At 37.9% G+C, this 20,165-nt stretch overlaps 1 long non-coding RNA gene across 1 annotated transcript in view; it reads left to right on the top strand.

Annotated features, from left to right (window-relative positions):
• The window catches only part of LOC118152194 (uncharacterized), a 165,711-nt gene that overhangs the window by 144,933 nt on the left and 613 nt on the right, over nt 1-20,165 (top strand). Inside the window, exon 3 of the long non-coding RNA XR_013532881.1 lies at nt 16,841-16,945. This is a non-coding gene — a long non-coding RNA (uncharacterized LOC118152194). The remainder of the gene's footprint in view (nt 1-16,840; nt 16,946-20,165) is intronic.

Raw genomic sequence — 20,165 nt, 5'->3', positions numbered from 1 at the left:
AAAACTACAATGAGATATTACCTTAAACTTATTAGAACAGCTTTGGTCAAAAAGGTGAAAGATAAATGTTTTTGAATTTATGGAGAAAGGAAACTTTTGTATATCATTAGTGGAAATGTAAATTAGTACAGCCATTATGAAAAATGCTATGGAGGCTCCTCAAAAAACTAAGAATTGAACTGCCATGTGATTCAGCAATCCTGTGTCTGGGTATATATCCAAAGGAACTGAAATCAATGTGGAATTCACAGATACACATTGTTCCCATGTGTACTCCCATGGAGTTGCAGTATTTTCACAATAGCCAAGATACAGAATCAACCTAAGTGTCCATTAAGGGATGAATTAATAAAGGATGTGTGGTGTATATACACTATGGAGTACGATTAAACATTTAAAAAGGGGAAATCCTATCATTTGAATCAACATGGATGAATCTGGAGAACATAATGCTAAGTGAAATAAGGGAGGCACAGAAAGATAAATATATGTGGAATTTAAAAAAGTTGATCTCATAGAAGAAGGAGGTAGGATGGTTGTTTCCAGAGGGTGGGGTGTGGGGCAGCGAGGGAATGGGGAGTTGTTGATCAAAGGGCACAAAGTTTCAGATAGAGAGGAGGAAGAGATTTTGAGATCTATTGCACAGCAGGATGACTATAGCCAATAATAATGTATTATATGTCTCAAAATAACTTAGAACAAATTTGAAATATCTTACCAAAAAATATAATGGTAATCAAGGTGATGGATATAATAATTAGTTTGGTTTAATCATTCCCCATTGTATTCATGTGGCAAAACATCACATTGTATCTCATAAATGTATATAATTATAATTTGTCAATCAAAATTAATAACAAAGCAAAATTTTTATTTCTTTGTCTTCACTTTATTCTTTTAAGGAGGAATTGTACAGTATGTCATAGCTAATATTATTTTTTTCTTAGTCTTAAAAAAATATGTCTACAGTTTCTCTGTTAAGTATGATTTTTGTTATAAAATTTTGGTAGTTAGCCTTTTACAATTTCTTTTTTTATAATTAGACTTTTTACTTTTTTTGAGACGGGGTTTCGTTCTTATTACCCAGGCTGGAGTGCAATGGCGCGATCTCGGCTCACAGCAACCTCCGCCTCCTGGGTTCGGGCAATTCTCCTGCCTCAGCCTCCTGAGTAGCTGGGATTACAGACACGCTCCACCATGCCCAGCTAATTTTTTTTTTGTATCTTTAGTAGAGACGGGGTTTCACCATTTTGACCAGGATGGTCTCAATCTCTGACCTCATGATCCACCCCCTGCGGCCTCCCAAAGTGCTGGGATTACAGGCTTGAGCCACCGTGCCCGGCCTAGACTTTTTATCTTTGTTCACTTTTTCTTGGGCCAGTTCTGGTAATTTATACTGACAATTTATTTTAGATATATATGTATAATCATGTAACACATGTTATATGTGACAACTTAGAACGTCGCATAAAACCAGTTATGTAACTTGTTTCTAATTCATGGTATTCTTCTGTGGATGAGGATGTTTTGACTCTCACACACCCAAATACTGCTGTATATTCCCAGCTGCCTGTTTCTTTTAGGACACCTCTGTTAGTGGTGTACAGATGTTTTATTCTTTTGTGTTAGAGAATTATGCACTTATTAATACATTTAAAATTTTTTTTCTTATTTGGATAGCTTTTGGGGTACACGTGATTTTTGGTTACATGGTTGAATTACATAGTGGTGAATTCTGAGATTTTAGTGCACCCCCAACCCCTGCTTGAGTTGTGCATATTGTAACCAATATGTAGTTTTTCGTCCCTCACCCTTCTTCCACGCTCCCTGTTCTGAGTTTCCAAAGTCCATTATATCACTCTATTTGCCTTTGTGTATTTATAGCTTTGGTTCTACTTATAAGTGAGAACATACAGTGTTTGGTTTTTCATTCCTGAGTTACTTCACCTAGAATAATGGCCTCCAGCTCCATCTAAGTTGCTGCAAAAGACATTATTTCATTCCTTTTATGGCTGAGTAGTGTTCCATGCTGTGTATATATCACATTTTCTTTATCCACTCATTGGTTGATGGGCACTTAGATTGGTTCTATAGCTGTGCAACTGTGAATTGGGATGCAGTAAACATATGTGTTCTTGTGTCTTTTTTGTTTTATTGTACTTTAAGTTCTGGGATACATGTGCAGATCTTGCAGGATTGTTGCATAGGTACACACATGCCATGGTGGTTTGCTGCCTCCATCCCCCAGTCCCCTACATCAGGCGTTTCCCCCAGTGTTGTCCCTACCTAACCTCCCAACCTCCCCACCCCCTGCTGTCCCTCCCCTAGCTCCCACCCCCCAACAGACCCCAGTGTGTGATGCTCCCCTCCCTGTGCTCATGTGTTCTTATTGTTCAACAGTCGCCTATGAGTGGGAACATGCAGTGTTTGTTTTTCTGTTCTTGTGTCAGTTTGCTGAGAATGATGGTTTCCAAATTCATCCATGTCTGTATAAAGGACATGAACTCATCCTTTCTTATGACTGCATAGTGTTCCATGGTGTATATGTGCCACATTTTCCTTGTATAGTCTATCATCGATGAGCATTTGGGTTGGTTCCAGGTCTTTGCTATTGTAAACAGTGCCACAATGAACATACATGTGCATGTGTCTTTATAATAGAATGATTTGTAATCCTCTGGATATATACTCAGTAATGGGATTGCTGGGTCAAATGGTATTTCTATTTCTAGATCCTTGAGGAATTGCCACACTGTCTTCCACAATGGTTGAATTAATTTACACTCCCACCAACAGGTGATCCACATCCTCTTCAGCATCTGTTGTTTCCAGATTTTTTAATGATCACCATTCTAACTGGCATGAGATGGTATCCCAATGTGGTTTTGATTTGCATTTCTCTAATGACCAGTGATGATGAGCATTTTTTCATATGTTTGCTGGCCTCATAAATGTCTTCTTTTCAAAAGTTTCTGTTCATATCCTTTGCCCACTTTTGTTTTTTTCTTGTAAATCTGCTTTAGTTCTTCGTAGATTCTAGTTATTGGTACTTTTTCAGATGGGTAGATTGCAAAAAGTTTCTCCCATTCTGTTGGTTGTTGGTTCACTCTAATGATTATTTCTTTTGCTGTGCAAAAACTCTTAAGTTTAATTAGATCCCATTTGTCTATTTTGACTTTTGTTGCCATTGCTTTTGGTGTTTTAGTCATGAAGTCCTTGCCTATGCCTATATCCTGAATGGTATTGCTTAGGTTTTCTTCTAGGGTTTTTATGGTGTTAGGTCTTATGTTTAAATCTTTAATCCATCTGGAGTTAATTTTAGTGTAAGGTGTCAGGAAGGGGTCTAGTTTCAGCTTTCTGCATGTGGCTAGCCAGTTTTCCTAACACCATTTATTAAACATAGAATCCTTTCCCCATTGCTTGTTTTTGTCAGGTTTGTCAAAGGTCAGATGGTTGTAGATGTCTGGTGTTACTTCTGTGGCCTCTGTTCTTTTCCATTGGTCTATATCTCTGTTTTGGTACCAGTACCATGCTGTTTTGATTACTGTAGCCTTGTAGTGTAGTTTGAAGTTAGGTAGTATGATGCTTCCAGCTTTGTTCTTTTTTCTTAGGATTGTCTTAGCTATGCAGACTCTCTTTTGATTTCATCTGAAGTTTAAAGTTATTTTTTTCCAGTTCTGTGAAGAAGGTCAATGGTAGCTTGATGGAGATAGCATTCAATCTATAAGTTACTTTGGCCAGTATGGTCATTTTCATAATATTGCTTCTTCCTAATCATGAGCATGGAATGTTTATCCATCTGTTTGTGTCCTCTCTTACTTCCTTGAGCAGTGGTTTGTAGTTCTCCTTGAAGAGGTCCTTCACATCCTTTGTTAGTTGTGTTCCTAGGTATTTTATTGTCTTTGTAGCAATTGTGAATGGGAGTTTGCTCATTATTTGGCTCTCTGTTTGTCTGTAATTGGTGTATAGGAATGCTTGTGATTTCTGTACATTGATTTTGTATCCTGACACTTTGCTGAAGTTGTTTATCAGCTTAAGGAGATTTTGGGCTGAGACAATGGGGACTTCTAAATATACAGTCATGTCATATGCAAATAGAGACAATTGGACTTCCTCTTTTCCTAATCGAAAACGCTTTATTTCTTTTTCTTGCCTGATTGCTCTGGCTAGAATTTCCAATACTATATTGAATAGGAATGGTGAGAGAGGGCATTAGTGCCAGTTTTCAAAGGGAATGCTTCAGTTTTTGCCCATTCAGTATGACATTGGCTGTGGGTTTGTCATAAATAGATTTTACTATTTTGAGATATGTTCCATCAATACCTAGTTTATTGAGAGTTTTTAGCATAAAGGGCTGTTGAATTTTGTTGAAGGCCTTCTCTGCATCTGTTGAGATAATCATGTGGTTTTTGTCTTTAGTTCTGTTTATGTGGTGGATTACGTATATAGACTTGCATATGTTTAACCAGCCTTGCATCCTCGGCATGAAGCCTACTTGATTGTGATGAATAAGCTTTTTGATATGCTCTTGCATTCAGTTTTCCAGTATTTTATTGAAGATTTTTGCATCTATGTTCATCATGGATATTGGCCTGAAGTTTTCCTGTTTGATTGTGTCTCTGCCAGGTTTTGGTATCACGATTATGTTGGTCTCATAAAATGAGTTAGGGAGGATTCCTTCTTTTTGTATTGTTTGGAATAGTTTCAAAAGGAATGATACCACCTCCTATTTGTACGTCTGGTAGAATTTGGCTGTGAGCCCATCTGGACCTGGACTTTTTTTGGTTGCTGCTTCAACTCCAGCCCTTGTTATTAGTCTATTAAGGGATCCATCATCTTCCTCGTTTAGTCTTGGGAGGGTGTAAGTGTCCAGGAATTTATCCATTTCTTCAAGATTTACTGGTTTATGGGCATAGAGTTGTTTGTAGTAATCTCTGATGGTAGATTGTATTTCTGTGGAATCAGTGGTGATATCCCTTTATCATTTTTTTTTTATTGCATCTACTCGATTCTTCTCTCTTTTCTTTTTTATTAGCCAGCTATCAGTCTATTTTGTGGATCTTTTAAAAAAACCAGCTCCTGGATTTATTGATATTTTGAAGAGTTTTTTTGTGTCTGTATCTCCTTCAGTTCTACTCTGATCTTAGTTAGTCTTCTGCTAGCTTTTGAATTTTTTTGATTATGCTTCTCTAGCTCTTTCAATTGTGATGTTAGGGTGTCAATTTTAGATCTTTCCTCGCTTCTTATATGGGCATTTAGTGCTATAAATTTTCCTCCAGACACTGCTTTAAATTTGTCTCAGAGATTCTGGTATGTTGTGTCTTTGTTCTCATTGGTTTCGAAGTACATCTTTATTTCTGCCTTAATTTCATTGTTTATCTAGTGGTCATTCAGGAGCCAGTTGTTCAGTTTCCATGTAGTTGTGCAGTTTTGAGTGAGTTTCTTAATCCTGAGTTCTAATTTGATTGCACTGTGGTCTGAGAGACTGTTTGTTATGATTTCCATTCTTTTGCATTTCTGAGGAGTGATTTACTTCCAATTACGTGGTCAATTTTAGAGTAGGGGCAATGTGGTGCTGCGAAGAATGCATAGTCTGTGGATTTGGGGTGGAGAATTCTGTAGATGTCTATGAGGTCTGCATGGTCCAGATCTGCATTCAAGTCCTGGATATCCTTGTTAATTTTCTGTCTGGTTGATCTGTCTAATATTGACAGTGGATTGTTAAAATCTCCCACTATTACTGTGTGGGAGTCTGAGTTTCTTTGCAGGTTGTTAAGAACTTGCTTTATGTATCTGGGTGCTCCTGTATTGGGTGCATATATATTTAGGATAGTTAGCTCTTCTTGTTGCATTATCTTTTTACCATTATGTAATGCCCTTCTTTGTCTCTTGATCTTTGTTTGTTTAAAGTCCATTTTATCAGAGACTAGGTTTGCAACCTCTGTTTTTTTGTTGTTCTCCATTTGCTTGGTAAATCTTCTTCCATCCTTTATTTTGAGTCTGTGTGTGTCTTTGCACATGAGATGGATCTCCTGAATGCAGCATGCCAATGAATCTTGACTTTTTATCTAGTTTGCCAGTCTGTGTCTTTTTATTGGGGCATTTAGGCCATTTATGTTTAACATTAATATTGTTATGTGTAAATTTGATCCTGCCATTTTGTTACTAAGTGGTTTTTTGCCCATTAGTTGGCACAGTTTCTTCATTGCATCATTGGTCTTTATCACTTGGTATGTTTTTGCAGTGACTGGTGCTGGTTCTTCCTTTCCATGTTTAGTGCTTCTTTCAAGAGCTCTTGTAAGGCAGGCTTGGTGGTGACAAAATCTCTTAGCAATTGCTTGCCCATAAAGGATTTTATTTCTCCTTCACTCATGAAACTTACTTTGGCTGGATATGAAATTCTGGGTTGTAGTTTCTTTGCTTTATGAATATTGAATATTGGCCCCCACTCTCTTCTGGCTTGTAAGGTTTCTGCCAAGAGATCTGCTGTAAGTCTGATGGGCTTCCCTTTGTGGGTGACTTAATCTTTCTCTCTGGCTGTGCTTAGCATTTTTCCCTTCATTTTACCCCTGGTGAATCTGACAATTATGTGCTTTGGGGTTGCTCTTCTTGAGGAATATCTTTGTAGTGTTCTCTGTATTTCCTGGATTTCAATGTTGGCCTGCCTTGCTAGGTTGGGGAAGTTCTCCTGGATAATATCCTGAAGAGTGTTTTCCAGCTTGGATTCATTCTCTCCATCACATTCAGGTACACCGATCAAATGTAGATTAGGTTTTTTTCACATAATCCCATATTTCTTGGTGGCTTTGTTCATTACTTTTCTCTCTTTTTTCTCTAATCTTGCCTTCTTGTTTTATTTCATTTAGTTGATCTTCAATCTCTGATATCCTTTCTTCTGCTTGGCCAATTTGGCTATTGAAACTTGCCTATGCTTTGCAAAGTTCTTGTGCTGTGCTTTTCAGCTCCATCAATTTGTTTATGTTCTTTTCCAAACTGGTAATTCTAGTTAGCATTTCATCTAACCTTTCTTCAAGATTTTAGTTTCTCTGCATTGGTTTAGAACATGTTCTTTTAGCTCAGAGAAGTTTGTTATTACCCACCTTCTGGAACCTGCTTCTGTCAATTCATCAAACTCATTCTTCATTCTATTTTGTTCCCTTGCTGGTGAGGAGTTGTGATTCCTTGGAGGAGGAGAGGCATTTTGGCCTTTGATGATTTCATTCTTTTTGTATTGGTTTCTTCCCATCTTCGTGGATTTATCTACCTTTGATCTTTGAGGTTGGTGATTTCGGATGGGGTCTCTGAGTCAACATCCTTTCTGTTGGTGTTGAAGCTATTTCTTTTTGTCCTTTAGTTTTCCTTCTAACAGGCCCTTCTGCTGTAGGACTGCTGGAGGTCCATTTCAGACCTTGCTTGGGAATCACCTGCAGGGGCTGCCAAACAGCAAGGATTGCTGCCTGATCTTTCCTCTGGTAACTTCATCCCAGAAGAGTATCTGCCAGGTGTCAGCCAGAGGTCTCCTGTATGAGACATCTCTTTGGTTATACAGGGGTCACGTAGCCTCTTGAGGAGGCATTCTGTCCCTTGTCTGCCTGCAGAGGTGCTGCTGGGCTGCCATGGGCTCAGTCCAGCTGCTGTGTAAGCTTCCTCTGGCTTTTGTTTACTCAGGTAAGATTAGAACTGCCTCAGCAATGGCAGACACCCTTCCCCGATCTGAGCTTGATTATCTTGGGTGGAGTTTGAACTGATGTGCTGGCTGTGAAACTCTCAAGCAAGAGAGCTTCAGTTTGCTGGTCATTTCAGGAGTGGGACCCGCAAAGCTGTATCACCAGTCTCCCTGCTTTCAGCTCCCCCTGTTTCTGGGCAGTGGGAAGCTCCATCCCGTGGGCACTCTTGGCGCTAGTCAAAATGTCCACCCAGATCTATGCCGAAAACCTGTGGTGCCGGCTGGAACTACCACTCAGACCTGTGCTGGTAACTCATGGTGCTTTTCAGCCCGGCAGGGATCTCCTGATCTGTGGGTTGCAAAGGCCATGGGAGAGGCATAGTATCTGAATCAGAGTGCCAGAGGGGAAAAGTCCCTGATCTGCCTGCCAGTTTCACTTCCTGGGTGAGGCAGTGCCTGCCCTGCCTTGAGCTACACCCACTGTCCAACCAGTCCCATTGAAATGAACCTGGTACCTCGGTTGGAAATGCAGAGATCACTCACCTTCTGCATTGCTCTCACTGGGGGCTGCGCTCCAGAGCTGTTCCTATTTAGCCATCTTGGCCCAGTACCCCATTGTGTCTTTTCCTTTGGGTAGATACCCAGTAGTGGGATTTCTAGATCAAATGATAAATCTACTATTAGTTTTTGAAATCTTCATACTGTTTTCCACCGATGTTGCACCAATTTACATTCCCACCAGCAGTGTATAAACATACCACTTTCACCACATCCAGGTCAACATCTATTGTTTTCTGACTTTTTAATTATGATTATTCTTATAGGAGTAAGAAGATATCTTTTTGTTTAGGTAGATGCCCAGTAGCAGGACTGCTGGATTGAATGATAGATCTACTTTTAGTTTTTAAAGAAATCTCCTACTGTTTTCCACAGAGGTAGTAATTCTTCTTTTCTGATTTGGATGCCCTTTATTTCCTTCTCTGGCCTGATTGCTCTTGCCAGGACTTCCAGTGCTATGTTGAATAAGATTGCCCAACACCTTGCACCTTCTCTGTAGGCTCGGGAGGGGAGAATGCCAGGGATAAGGTAAAGTTTTGGTCATATGTATGACTGATTTTTTACAAAGATGAAATTGAAATTATTTGTTTAGGGCCATGTAATATTCCCCAAATGGTGTTGGTCAAGGAGTACAAACTTTCACTTATAAGATGAGTAAGTTCTTGGAATTTAATATGTAGCATGATGACAGTAGTTAATAATACTGTACAGATGTTCTTTTATGGGATCCCATCTCAACAGATTCAACGTAAGTTGAAAATATTGTAACTCAGGAGTGTCCAATCTTTTGGCTTCCCTGGGCCACACTGGAAGGATTGTTTTGGGCCACACATAAAATACACTAACACTAATGATAGCTGATGAGCTAAAAAAAAAAAATCACAAAAAAAATTTCATGTTTCAAGAAAGTTTACAAATCTGTGTTGGGCCTCTTTCAAAGCCATACTGTGTCACATGTTGCCCATGGCCATGGGTTTGACAAGCTTGTTGTATCTTAAAAATGCATTTAATACACCTAGGCTACAGAATATCATAGCTTAGCCTACTCTACATATGCTCAGAACATTTATATTAGCCTACTTGGGCAAAATCACCTAATACAAAGCCTATTTAATAATAAAGTGCTCTATATCTCACGTAATTTATTGAATACTATACTGGAAGTGGAAAAACAGAATGGTTATATGGAAACTTAAAATGCAGTTTCTACTGACTTTGATTTTTACACCATCTTAAAACTGAAAAATTATAAGTAGGGAACTGTCTGTATTATATCCTTGAAATCTGTTAAAAGAGACCTTAAATGTTCTCATCACACAACAAAGACTATGTGAAGTGATGGAGGTGTTGACTAACTTGATATCACTTCACAATATGTACATATATCAAAGCATTGTAACTCGACTGGAGATTCAGTCCCTCGATGCTTGCCGAGTCAAGTTAACAAAAGTGAGGCCTGATATAAAGAAAGTGACTTTTTAATTCAAACTTAGCTTATGGAAAGAAGTCCAGGCTCCTGCCTTTAAAGGCATGGCTTCACTTTTGGGGCAGAAAGTCAGAGCTTTTAAAAAGGAACTTGGCATGAACGGCATGCAGGGAAGGAGCGGTTGGGAGTCTAGGTGACTTGCTTTGTTGTTTTACCTACCCAGTGGTTGAGCTGGTGCCATCATGGACAGAGCTAGATTTTAAGGTGGCTGTAGTCTCAGATGCTCTCCAAATGGGAAAGAGTTTCCTGTGGGCATATTTAAGTTGTAAATTGACTCTTGTCTCTAGAGGTAATCTTCTGGTGGGAGAGATTTCGAGCTCTGGGGCTTCTAGATATGCATGCAGTTAGATGAGCTTGTCCTGTAGGAGGTGTCTGATGAAGGGAAGGTAGAGGTTCTAATTTTGTTTCCAAAGAGTGAGGTAGGAAGTGGGGAACGGGCAGAGGAGGAAAGAGAAAAGAAGAAATAGTAATTTAAAACATAACTCCTTTTCTTTCTCTTAGAGAAATGGCAGTACTGGGTTACAGCATCCATTGTACACCAAGCTTGTCCAACCCACCACCTGTGGGCTATGTGCAGCCCTGGAAGGTTTTGAATGGCTCGACACACATTTGTACACTTTCTTAAAACATATGAAACTTTTCTTTTGCAATTTTTTTAAAGCTCATCAGCTGCCATTAGTGTTAGCGTATTTTATGTGTGGTCCAAGACAGTTCTTCTTGTGTGGCCCAGGGAAGCCAAAAGATTGGACACCCTTGTTGTACACCTTAAATGTAGGGTTTTGTTTTTCAGTTTTCCTTCAGTTAATCTGGGAAAAAATGGCCATACCCAAAAATGACACATAAAATAGCTGAGTCGAATTTCTATTTTAATCTTGAATATCTTTCTTTTATAGTAAATAAACTTCTGCCACATGATTTTTTAATAGTTTCAGAGTGTTCCATTTTATGGATATTCCAGAACTCAATAAGTTCCTATTTATTTATTTGGACACTGTGGTAGAGTCTAATTGTTGCTAGATCTTCAGGCACATTCTTAAATTTCAAAGCTGGAATTACTGAGTCTAGTGGGGCTTAAGACATATTATTATATGCCCCTCAAGAAGGTTTTGACTCATTTAAAATGAAGTCAAACATCTCGATGTGTTGAACATTCAAATATTTTGTATGTGTGATTGTTCTCTTAGCTTGTTTTTTAAGTTTTCATTGAGTTAGAACAATTCCTTGGTTTACTATAAAAACAAAAATTCATTATGAGCTAAATGGATTTTGAGAAATACATACTGAGTTTTCTCTTTACAGAGGTTTTTGTTTTGTTATGTTTTTGCCTAGAGCATAGAGTTAACTGGACTAATTTATACTTTTCCATTAGCTTTATCTTATTCAGGATAATATGAGTCAGTTTTCTTAACCCTAATAGGTCATATTTAGGTTTTTTTCTTAACTCATTCTTTCTCTACTATATTGCTAAGCTTTTCAATTTTTTTCTTGACTTAAAAATGACATTGTCTAACATTATAATTGTAAAATACTGGAAAATGTTTTTGTCATTCTTGCTGCAGGCAGTTAACAACTCAAGGTGACCCCTAGGTTAGCTGGAAATACATCTTGATTGGTATCTGTGAGTGAATAAGCAGAGAATACACTGAGTGCCTGACAAAGTGACATGCTGAAACATGAAACTATCAGAACTTGCTAGGGTTCCATACCCTGCACTAGAAATTCCCCAGATGAAGGCTTTTTTTTTTTTTTTTTTTTTTTTGTGAGAAGTAAACCAGGAGAAAGGAGAAGATGAATTTTTGTACTTTAGTTTCATAATTTTAAGAACCAAATCTCAGCTTTATTTCTCTAGATTGGGAAACAGAGATATCACTGTGATTTTATGTTCTTTCTCTTTTGATTTGATCCATGCTCTTTTGGAACTTGCTCATCTGTCGCAAGCGAGGTTTTGTTGCTACATTTCTGAACTTCAAAATTAGAAAAATCATATTCTGAAGCTTCTAATACTTACAGTTGTGCAGACTTTATATTCTGCTTACACGTGCCATTTTACGTAAGTCTTTATGTCTTTTATTCAGAAAACAAGATAAAATTAAAAAAGAAAAATATTCCACATATACATAATACCTCTCAAAGGACTATTCTTTTGTGGGATAAGGTAGGTGGGAGAAAGGGAGAATAGGAGACCCATTAGGATTCAAAAAGTGTAAGTAACTATTATTTTTAATTGGGGCCACTTGGACACCAAGATATTATTGCCTTTTTAAGAGATGCTTGCTCTATAGAGCTGATTTCCTTAAATAACTCATTCCTATATCCAAGTTTCTACTGACAAATGTACTAATGTCCTAAAGGGCATGAAGGATAATAAAAATACATATATATAACAGTGATACAGTAAAACACTATTCTTCAAAAATATGTATGAAGAGTGATACAGTAAATCACTGTTCTTTTACAAACTGGGTCCCTATTCTACTTTTTATCTTCATAATAATTTATTTTATAACTTCTATTTAGAATATTGGCATGTAATAGACGTCGATAGCCTGATTTTTAATTTAAACACTTATCAGTCTAATAGTAAGTACTTATGCAGGGTAGAGAAGAGTTAGTATTTTCGATTATCTACATATCTCTAAAAGACAAGAAAATTTCTGTGCATTTACAGACTACAAATATAAAAGTTAAAGCAAATGCCTTCTAGCTGGCATAATCTTAGGAAAAAGCAGACTAAAGTATTGTAAATTTGTAGCAGAGACCTGCAAAGTAAAGACATGATTATCTAGATAATATAAATCAATTTTCTATTCTTGTGCTAAAGCCTAGACCCCACACGGCAGCCTGATGTAATTCCATCACCGTGCTTAATTACTTGGCATTTGCACAGCCTTTTTATTCTTGCATTACCGTAATTCCTGGTAATTCATTCAGAAGAAATAAATTAGACAGCTTGCCACTCAAACTAACCACCATGGTGCATTGCTGCCCCACCCCCAAAAGATGAGTTGACGGCTACTGGGCATTAATCTAGCCATTTTTTGATGACAAGAGTATCTCTTTGCACATAGCTATGATGAAAGTTCTACATATTGCAAATGTAATTATCTCAGTCCTCTTAGAATTTGAAAGTCGAATTAAAGAAAGTTTAAGATACTATAAATCTTAAGGAATTAGGTTTGAAATGTGTAACCCAGTCAGAGTTTGAGATTACATTGAAAAGTGGGTATATTGAAAAGGATTGCAGAAACACTTCTCTCAGCCAGAGTTTAGTTGCTCACAAAACTGAATTTCAAAAAAAAAGATGAAAAGTGACAGGCAGAGACTCAGAACTATGACTTCTGAAGAAAGAGAGCTAATTCCATATCCCTTTTTCTAGATGTGCTGGAATACACTTGTGTCGGTGACACATGCTGCCTTGTGCTACCCCAAGTCCAAGGTAGTGGTAAGACATAACTAAGAAGCAGTTACCAGACACAAGACAGGATAGGGTTTTTACTGCATCTTCTGTTGGTGGCTTCTGTACTTAAATGCATAAAATTTACTCTGACCTGTTTACTTCTACAGCCTCTCTTTGCTTCATTTCCTTTAATATGATGCATATTTAGGCTATGGTTTTTTTTTTCATTTTTTAAAAATTTTTATTGTTTATTGTGTTTTAGGTTTTGGGGTACATGTGAAGAACATTCAGGATTGTTGCATAAGTACATACATGGCAATGTGCTTTGCTGCCTATGCTTTTTCTTTAAATATATGAGCAAATCTATTGGTGTAATGTACTCATTACCCTAAAACCTATATTATAATGGACCTGAAGACCATAAGGTGGAAGACCAGAAGAAAGAGAAAATGCATACAATGCATACATTTTTATCTTTAAAACAATTCACTTTTTGTTGTTGTTGTTGTTAGATGAAGTCTCACTCTGTCTCCCAGGCTGGAGTGCAGAGCTGCCATCTGAGCCCACTGCAATCTCCACCTCCCAGGTTCGAGCAATTCTCCTGCCTCAGCCTCTTGAGTAGCTGGGATTACAGATGAGTGCCACCACACCTGGCTATTTTTTTTTTTTTTATGTATTTTTAGTAGAGACAGGATTTTACTATGTTGGCCAGGCTGGTGTCGAACTCCTGACCTCAGATGATCCACCCATCTAGGCATCCCAAAGTGCTGGGATTACAGGTGTGAGCCAGAGCCACCACACCTGGCCATAAAACAATTCATTTTTAAGATTATGTTCTTGAAAGATACACTTTTGACATAGCTGAATCTATTTCCTTTAGGCAGATACAATAGGACTTGTTGGGTTAAAAAGGTGTAGTAGTCTGTGAGACTCACCGGAAGGAGAAAAGAAATTATTCATTAATGTGGCTGAGGCCAGGGTAGTAAGGAGATTCATTTAAATTCTAGCAGCAGAGGAATACCTGAGAAATGCTTATAAAGTTACATCATCTATTTTTCCAAGCAATATTCTTCATGTCATTCCACCTTGCAAAAACCTTATGTAAAAGAATAGCCATTCGAATGAGCAATGAATAGACTTTGTATTAGATTGGTAATCTTGCTACTAGTAGATTAATTTACTTGCATTACTGATATTTTAAGAGAGGATTTTTGTAGATATTTATATATTAACAAAATACTATTTTTTCTTTACCCTTTTCTCCAATTTGTTTTTTACGTATTTCTCTCAGGGATGAAATCTCAAAAACGTTTTCATCCCTGAGAGAAATACATGGGCTATCTTCAGCACAGAACACAAACTCTGCCTTCTTTTCTCAAGTCCAGTGATTCAAGTTTGACACACCACACCGCAGCAGATGTGCCTTGTCTTTACACGTCTTCTCAGTAGCACCAAAAAATACATCCAAAGACATGTGGGCAAGGTAAGCCTTGTAGCAACCCTTTGATGACTTTGAAAAATGCAAAAATGCTCATCAATCAGGAGGAAAGGGGCCCAAGGAGAAGTGTTTTCCCCTTGCATATAGTGATTTTTTAAAAGATATTTTTTGTTTTTCTCTAAGTCAAACTCAGACTTACTCTGTTTACACTGAAATACATCGCGCAGTGCCATAGGCACAGTCAGACTCAGATCTCAACAATGTGTATGATTCCATACCCAGTATAAATAAGGATTTCATATGAACTCTATGTCTTAGTGAAAATAAATAGCTCTGAAAAGTCAATTATTCTCATTTCCTTTTACACTTTGCCTTCTTTTCTTTTTTTTGAGATGGAGTCTTGCTCTTTACCCCAGGATGGAGTGTAGTGGTGCAATCTCAGCTCACTGCAACCTCTGCCTCCCAGGTTCAAGTGATTCTGTTGCTTTAGGCTCCTGAGTAGCTGGGACTACTGGCGTGCATCACCATGCTCAGCTAATTTTTTGTACTTTTTTTTTTAGTAGAGATGGGGTTTCACCATATTGGCCAGGCTGGTCTCAAACTCCTGACTTTGTGATCCAACCACCTCAGCCTCCCAAAGTGCTGGGATTACAGGCATGAGCCACCGCGCCCCGCCTACACTTGGGCTTCTAATAGCTGTTTTGTGTCATTCCTTTCAGAGCTCTAATACCAAGTTTGAATAGTCTATTATATCCTAGCTCTAAGTCTTTACTGAAATTTCATGAAAGAAGAGGCCTTTGTCAGCAATTCATAATTCTAAGTTACCAGCCTTGCTTAATTTCAGGTTGCCCCTCCTGGACATGTTGTAGAATCATTCATGGGCTTTTGAGTTAGAAAAATTATTGTTTGAAACTCTTCTCAGCTCTTGGCCTTTGACTTGGTCAGGTTACTTTTAAAGCCACATGATATTTTATTTTTTTTGTCATCTTGAGAATGGGGAAAATGAAAGTACCAGCCTCACAAAGTTATGATATTTGAATGCTATAGCCTAAGTGGTGAACTAGCTTAGGGTCTGTTACCTGGGATGATGCTCAGTGGAAAGCCACGATTTTTTGTGATGTTTTTGTTTATATGCTGATAGCATATAGTCCCATTACAGCCTTCAAAGCTCCTCTTCTTTGAGACTGAGCAATCAGTGAGAAAAATCTGACTGCCAATGGACTTAGGACTGAGATGTGCCTAGGAGGTGTGGTCATTGTTGTTAAGGTTTGATAATTATCGAAGAGTGATTGACTTCTTAGAACCCTGACTTGCAGCTCGAATGCCCTAAAAGACTAACCACTACCAACAGACGCTGCTCTCCAGTGTGCTTGTCTAATTATATACCAACTATAATTAACACTTTAAATCTGATAATTCCTACCTAAGAATGTATATTACCTGGTACAGAGGCTGGCGGAGAGGAAGCGTGTGTTCAATATATGATCATGGTTTATTGAGTCAATCCAGAGCTTTCCTTGGTACTGGGTTAGAACTCTGGGAGCATATTTGATGGAATTAGCAAATCCACAAACAGCTGGCTATCCTTTGAGGTGATCTGGAACAGTTGGTCATTCTTCATTTCTACTAACATTTATTAGGTTTATGTGTAAACTTTAGAGTTGGGACTCATCACTTAATCCTTACACTAGTCCTTTGAGGAACATATTATTCCTATTTTTCAGATAAGAAATTTGAGACTTAAGCAATAAAGTGACTCACTAATAGCAATGTTGCTAATAGCAGCTAAGTTGACTCTATTGTGGGAACCCGTGTCATACCTTAGTTGCTATCTGGATAGGAGCATGCCTTGCCTAGCATGGATTTGGGGTACTAAACTGTATATTCAGTCGTCCCCAAGATCCTTCTTTGAGAGCATATTATTTAGAGTTATTCTTATTTTTAGACTTGAGCCTGGTTGTGGACTAAGTGTCTGTGGTCCCCCCAAAATGTATATATTGAAGCCCTAACCCACGATGTGGTTGTATTTGGAGATGCAGCCTCTAGCGGGTAATTGAAGTTAAATGAGGTGATAAGGGGAGAGCCCTGATTCAACAGGATAATGTCATTATAAGAAGAGACATCAGAGAGATCACTCCTTCTCTTTCTACCATGCAAGGGCAAAGTGAAAGGACGGCTATCTACAAGCCAGGAGGAGAGTCCTCACCAGAACCAAACCCTGCTGGACCTTGATTTTGGACTTCTTAGCCTCTAAAACTGTGAAAATATTAAATTTTTGTTGTTTAACCTGCACAGGTCTGTGGTATTTGTTTATTATGGCAGCCCAGGCAGTCTAAGACAGGCCATCATAAGACGTGAACGTTTTGGACCTTCTCTTGTGATCTAATAAACAGAAATCAGGTATGTATTTCCCTTTATTTTTATTTGCAATGTGTAACCTTTAGGTTTTTATTTATTTATTTGCTGTGGACAATCACATTGTGTATCTATAATGTAATTATATTGTTAATAAAAACTTACTTTAAAAATTTTAAAAATTCTAACTGATTTCTAGATGTTCAAATGACAAGATAGCATTTCTATATCATCAGAACATAAAATACTTCAGAAAAAAATAAATGTATAAAATAATATATATTATATTGAGAGAAAGAGTATTAGAATATATACAAATACAACCTGATAATGTGATATATTTGTGAGAATGCTATATGTAATTTTCTTTGTTTTTATTTATATGAATTTTTAATATTTTTACTTTTGAAATATATAAAAGAGAGAATAAAAGTCATTGACAAAATCAAAAGTAACTTTATAATCATAGGTAGTAGGTATATATCTTTAACAGAACAGCAGAGAGTTGATGAATATTCAGATATTATAAGAAGTAATAGATACAAAGTGTCCTTTATCCAGAAGATCTATGGTATTCATTCTCAGTTGCAAATATATATGCAAAAAACCCCACAAATGACACCAAAACAACTCAGAATTCTCATGAATGTTGCATGTGTAAATATATTATTTGGAATAATTGTAAATAAGCTACATACAGGATGTCTTTCAGTTGGGTTGCTGAGGTGCCCACATTTTGCTTTTCTGATAGGTATTGTAGAACAGCTTTAGTTTTGTGGAGTCACTAATTATTAGGGGGGTGGGCTGAGAGACAGAACAGTGGATTTGGAGTCAGTAGTCCTGGATGGAACTCACTTACCAGCTGTGTCATTGAAAAGGTCATTAAGATCTCAGAGCTTTAGTCTCCTCATTAGTAAAACTAGCATAACAATTCTATGTCCTTTACATGGTTTCATCAGCATCAAACTAAATGAAATAATATGTGTAAAGCTTTGTAAACGAGAGCACTCTATGCTAATGCTAGCTATCATTGTTTTGAAGAGGACTATTATAATCGAAGTTATATAAATTAAAGAAATGTGACAGAAGTTTTTCCCCTGAAAATGTTAACTCTTGCTGCTATAGTCCTAATTATGCTTGGGCAAATCCCTTTGAATATTCTTAATTTTTGCTCTGATCTTGATTAATGGATACCAAGGTAGATACTTTGGATTTCTGGCAGACAGTAAAACCTGGGGTTCAGAAGCAGTAGTCTAAACAGGCTATAAGTTTGCAAGTTCCAACTTTCATTTATTTGATATTTATCATGAAAATCTATATAGTGCTTTCAGTGTTCTAAGTCCTCTGGTTACAGCAGCAAGTAAAAAAAATATTCCTGCCCTACTGGAGCTTACAATCTGATGGGAGGAGGGAGAGGGCCAACAATACAGTAGAAAATGAATATATAATAGGTCAGTAATGAATATGCGATGTGTGAATATGTGATAGAGCAATAAATGTAGTAAGTGCTATGGAGAAAAAATAAAGCAGAATAAAGGAAGGGTCTGTAGGTCAGATGTGCAAGCAGCAGAAACTGAAATAAAGATTGAAGTTCAGGAAGTTTATTTAAAGTGTTTTGAAGAAGGAAGCAGGGCTGGGTAGAGAGAGAAATTGGGGTCCGAAGCAGGCACAGGTGGGCCTCTGCCAACTCCATGGAGAACTGGAAAGCAGGGATGGGCCTTCTGATTGCCTTGACTTGGGGTATGGAGGCCAGGCCTTTATAGTCAGGCAGTGACCAGAAATGGGATGCAAGTTGTTTCCTGGGAAGGGGACTGTGACTTTGGTGACATGCCTTTCCTCTGTTGAGGGCAAATTCCTAGAGAGGGCTGACAGTAGTGAGTCTCCAGCCAGTAGCATCTGTTCCTTACAGGTGTGTGTGTGTGTGTGTGTGTGTGTGTGTGTGTGTGTGTGTAGGGGAGGCGGGAGGTGAGATTGCTTTTTTTCAAAAGGATAATCAAGGGAGCTTCTCTGAAAACATTTTGGGAGTAAATGTGAAGGATATGAGGGAGGAACCTCATGATATCTGAGGGATAGCAAGTATCTGGGGGAAATATTTCTGAGGAAGATAATTTTGGATTTTTCATATGGATTGTCGATATGAGTAATGTCTATGCTCATCTCTTGCTTTTCTGGTCGTGCTTATCATGGTAGTAGTATAATAGTAATAACAACAATAATGTCATTTTTACCATGTAATTGCAAGCTTCACTTTTAGAAACTGATGTAAATATCTTTCATAAGATCTTACTAGAGTATTAATTAGCTAATTAGCTAATTTACTTATTCATTCAGAGACACAGTGAGCATTTATAAATGCCCACTGTATGTCAGTTACTATGCGAGGTGCAATGGACACCACAGTGAGAAGGACGAGTCAGTCCCTGAGTTCCGTTGTTAAGGTGGAGAGACTGACAAATGAAACAGGCAATTAAAAGTCCAGTGCAAACAGTGGTCCAGTGTAGTTAAACAGGGAAGGAAGGTGCAGAAGGGAAACACTAAGCTATGCAACAATAAACCAGGTGTATGAATATATATGGAACGGCAGGTTAATAAAGCAAAGTGAAAATAAAGCTTTCTTTGAATTGCTGTGGAATGTGTGGAACAGAGGTGGGCAAAATAGGTGAGATAATTGGCTCTGGAAATGAAATCAAGTTTTGTTTAGTGACCTCTTATATTGTCAGATGGGGTTAAATCCATAAGGGTCTATAAATATTGGCCTGCTATGTAGAAAACATGTTTCATTGGCAACTCAGTTGTGGGAGAGGTTTTCATCACTAACTATGAAACATAAAGGGATTTAAGTAAAGCCTGCCTCAAGGAGTGGGCTGGTATCTCTGAACAGAGCTGGCTGCAAGCCTGAGTAGTGACAATGGGGAAATCTCCAAAAGTGCCAACTCCTACCATCCAACCCCCAGGAGAGAATAACTTCTTACTCCCTCCTCACAGGTCCTGAGCTAAGTAGCCTCTTCAGTTCTTGCAATCCATTTCTGTCCCCTCTGCCCCGTTCATGCTGCAAAAACGTCACAGGTCTGTCTACTTAAAGATGACCTCTCTAAAAAGATTTGGCTCTATGTATTCTTTAAAGGCAATTGTTTTTTCTTTTTTTTGCACCACTGCTCCAAGAACACTTGCATAAAAACAGTAATGTCAGCGTGGTCAGGAAAGTGGACCACTGTGTTTCTTGTTTCATTTAATATTCTTTGACTTGGGAGTGATATTAAAAATA

The sequence above is a fragment of the Callithrix jacchus genome, chromosome 3, assembly GCF_049354715.1.
Source record: "Callithrix jacchus isolate 240 chromosome 3, calJac240_pri, whole genome shotgun sequence".
Lineage (NCBI taxonomy): Eukaryota > Metazoa > Chordata > Mammalia > Primates > Cebidae > Callithrix > Callithrix jacchus.
Note: the sequence above shows the minus strand (reverse complement) of the source record. Positions and strands in the feature narration are given on the sequence as shown.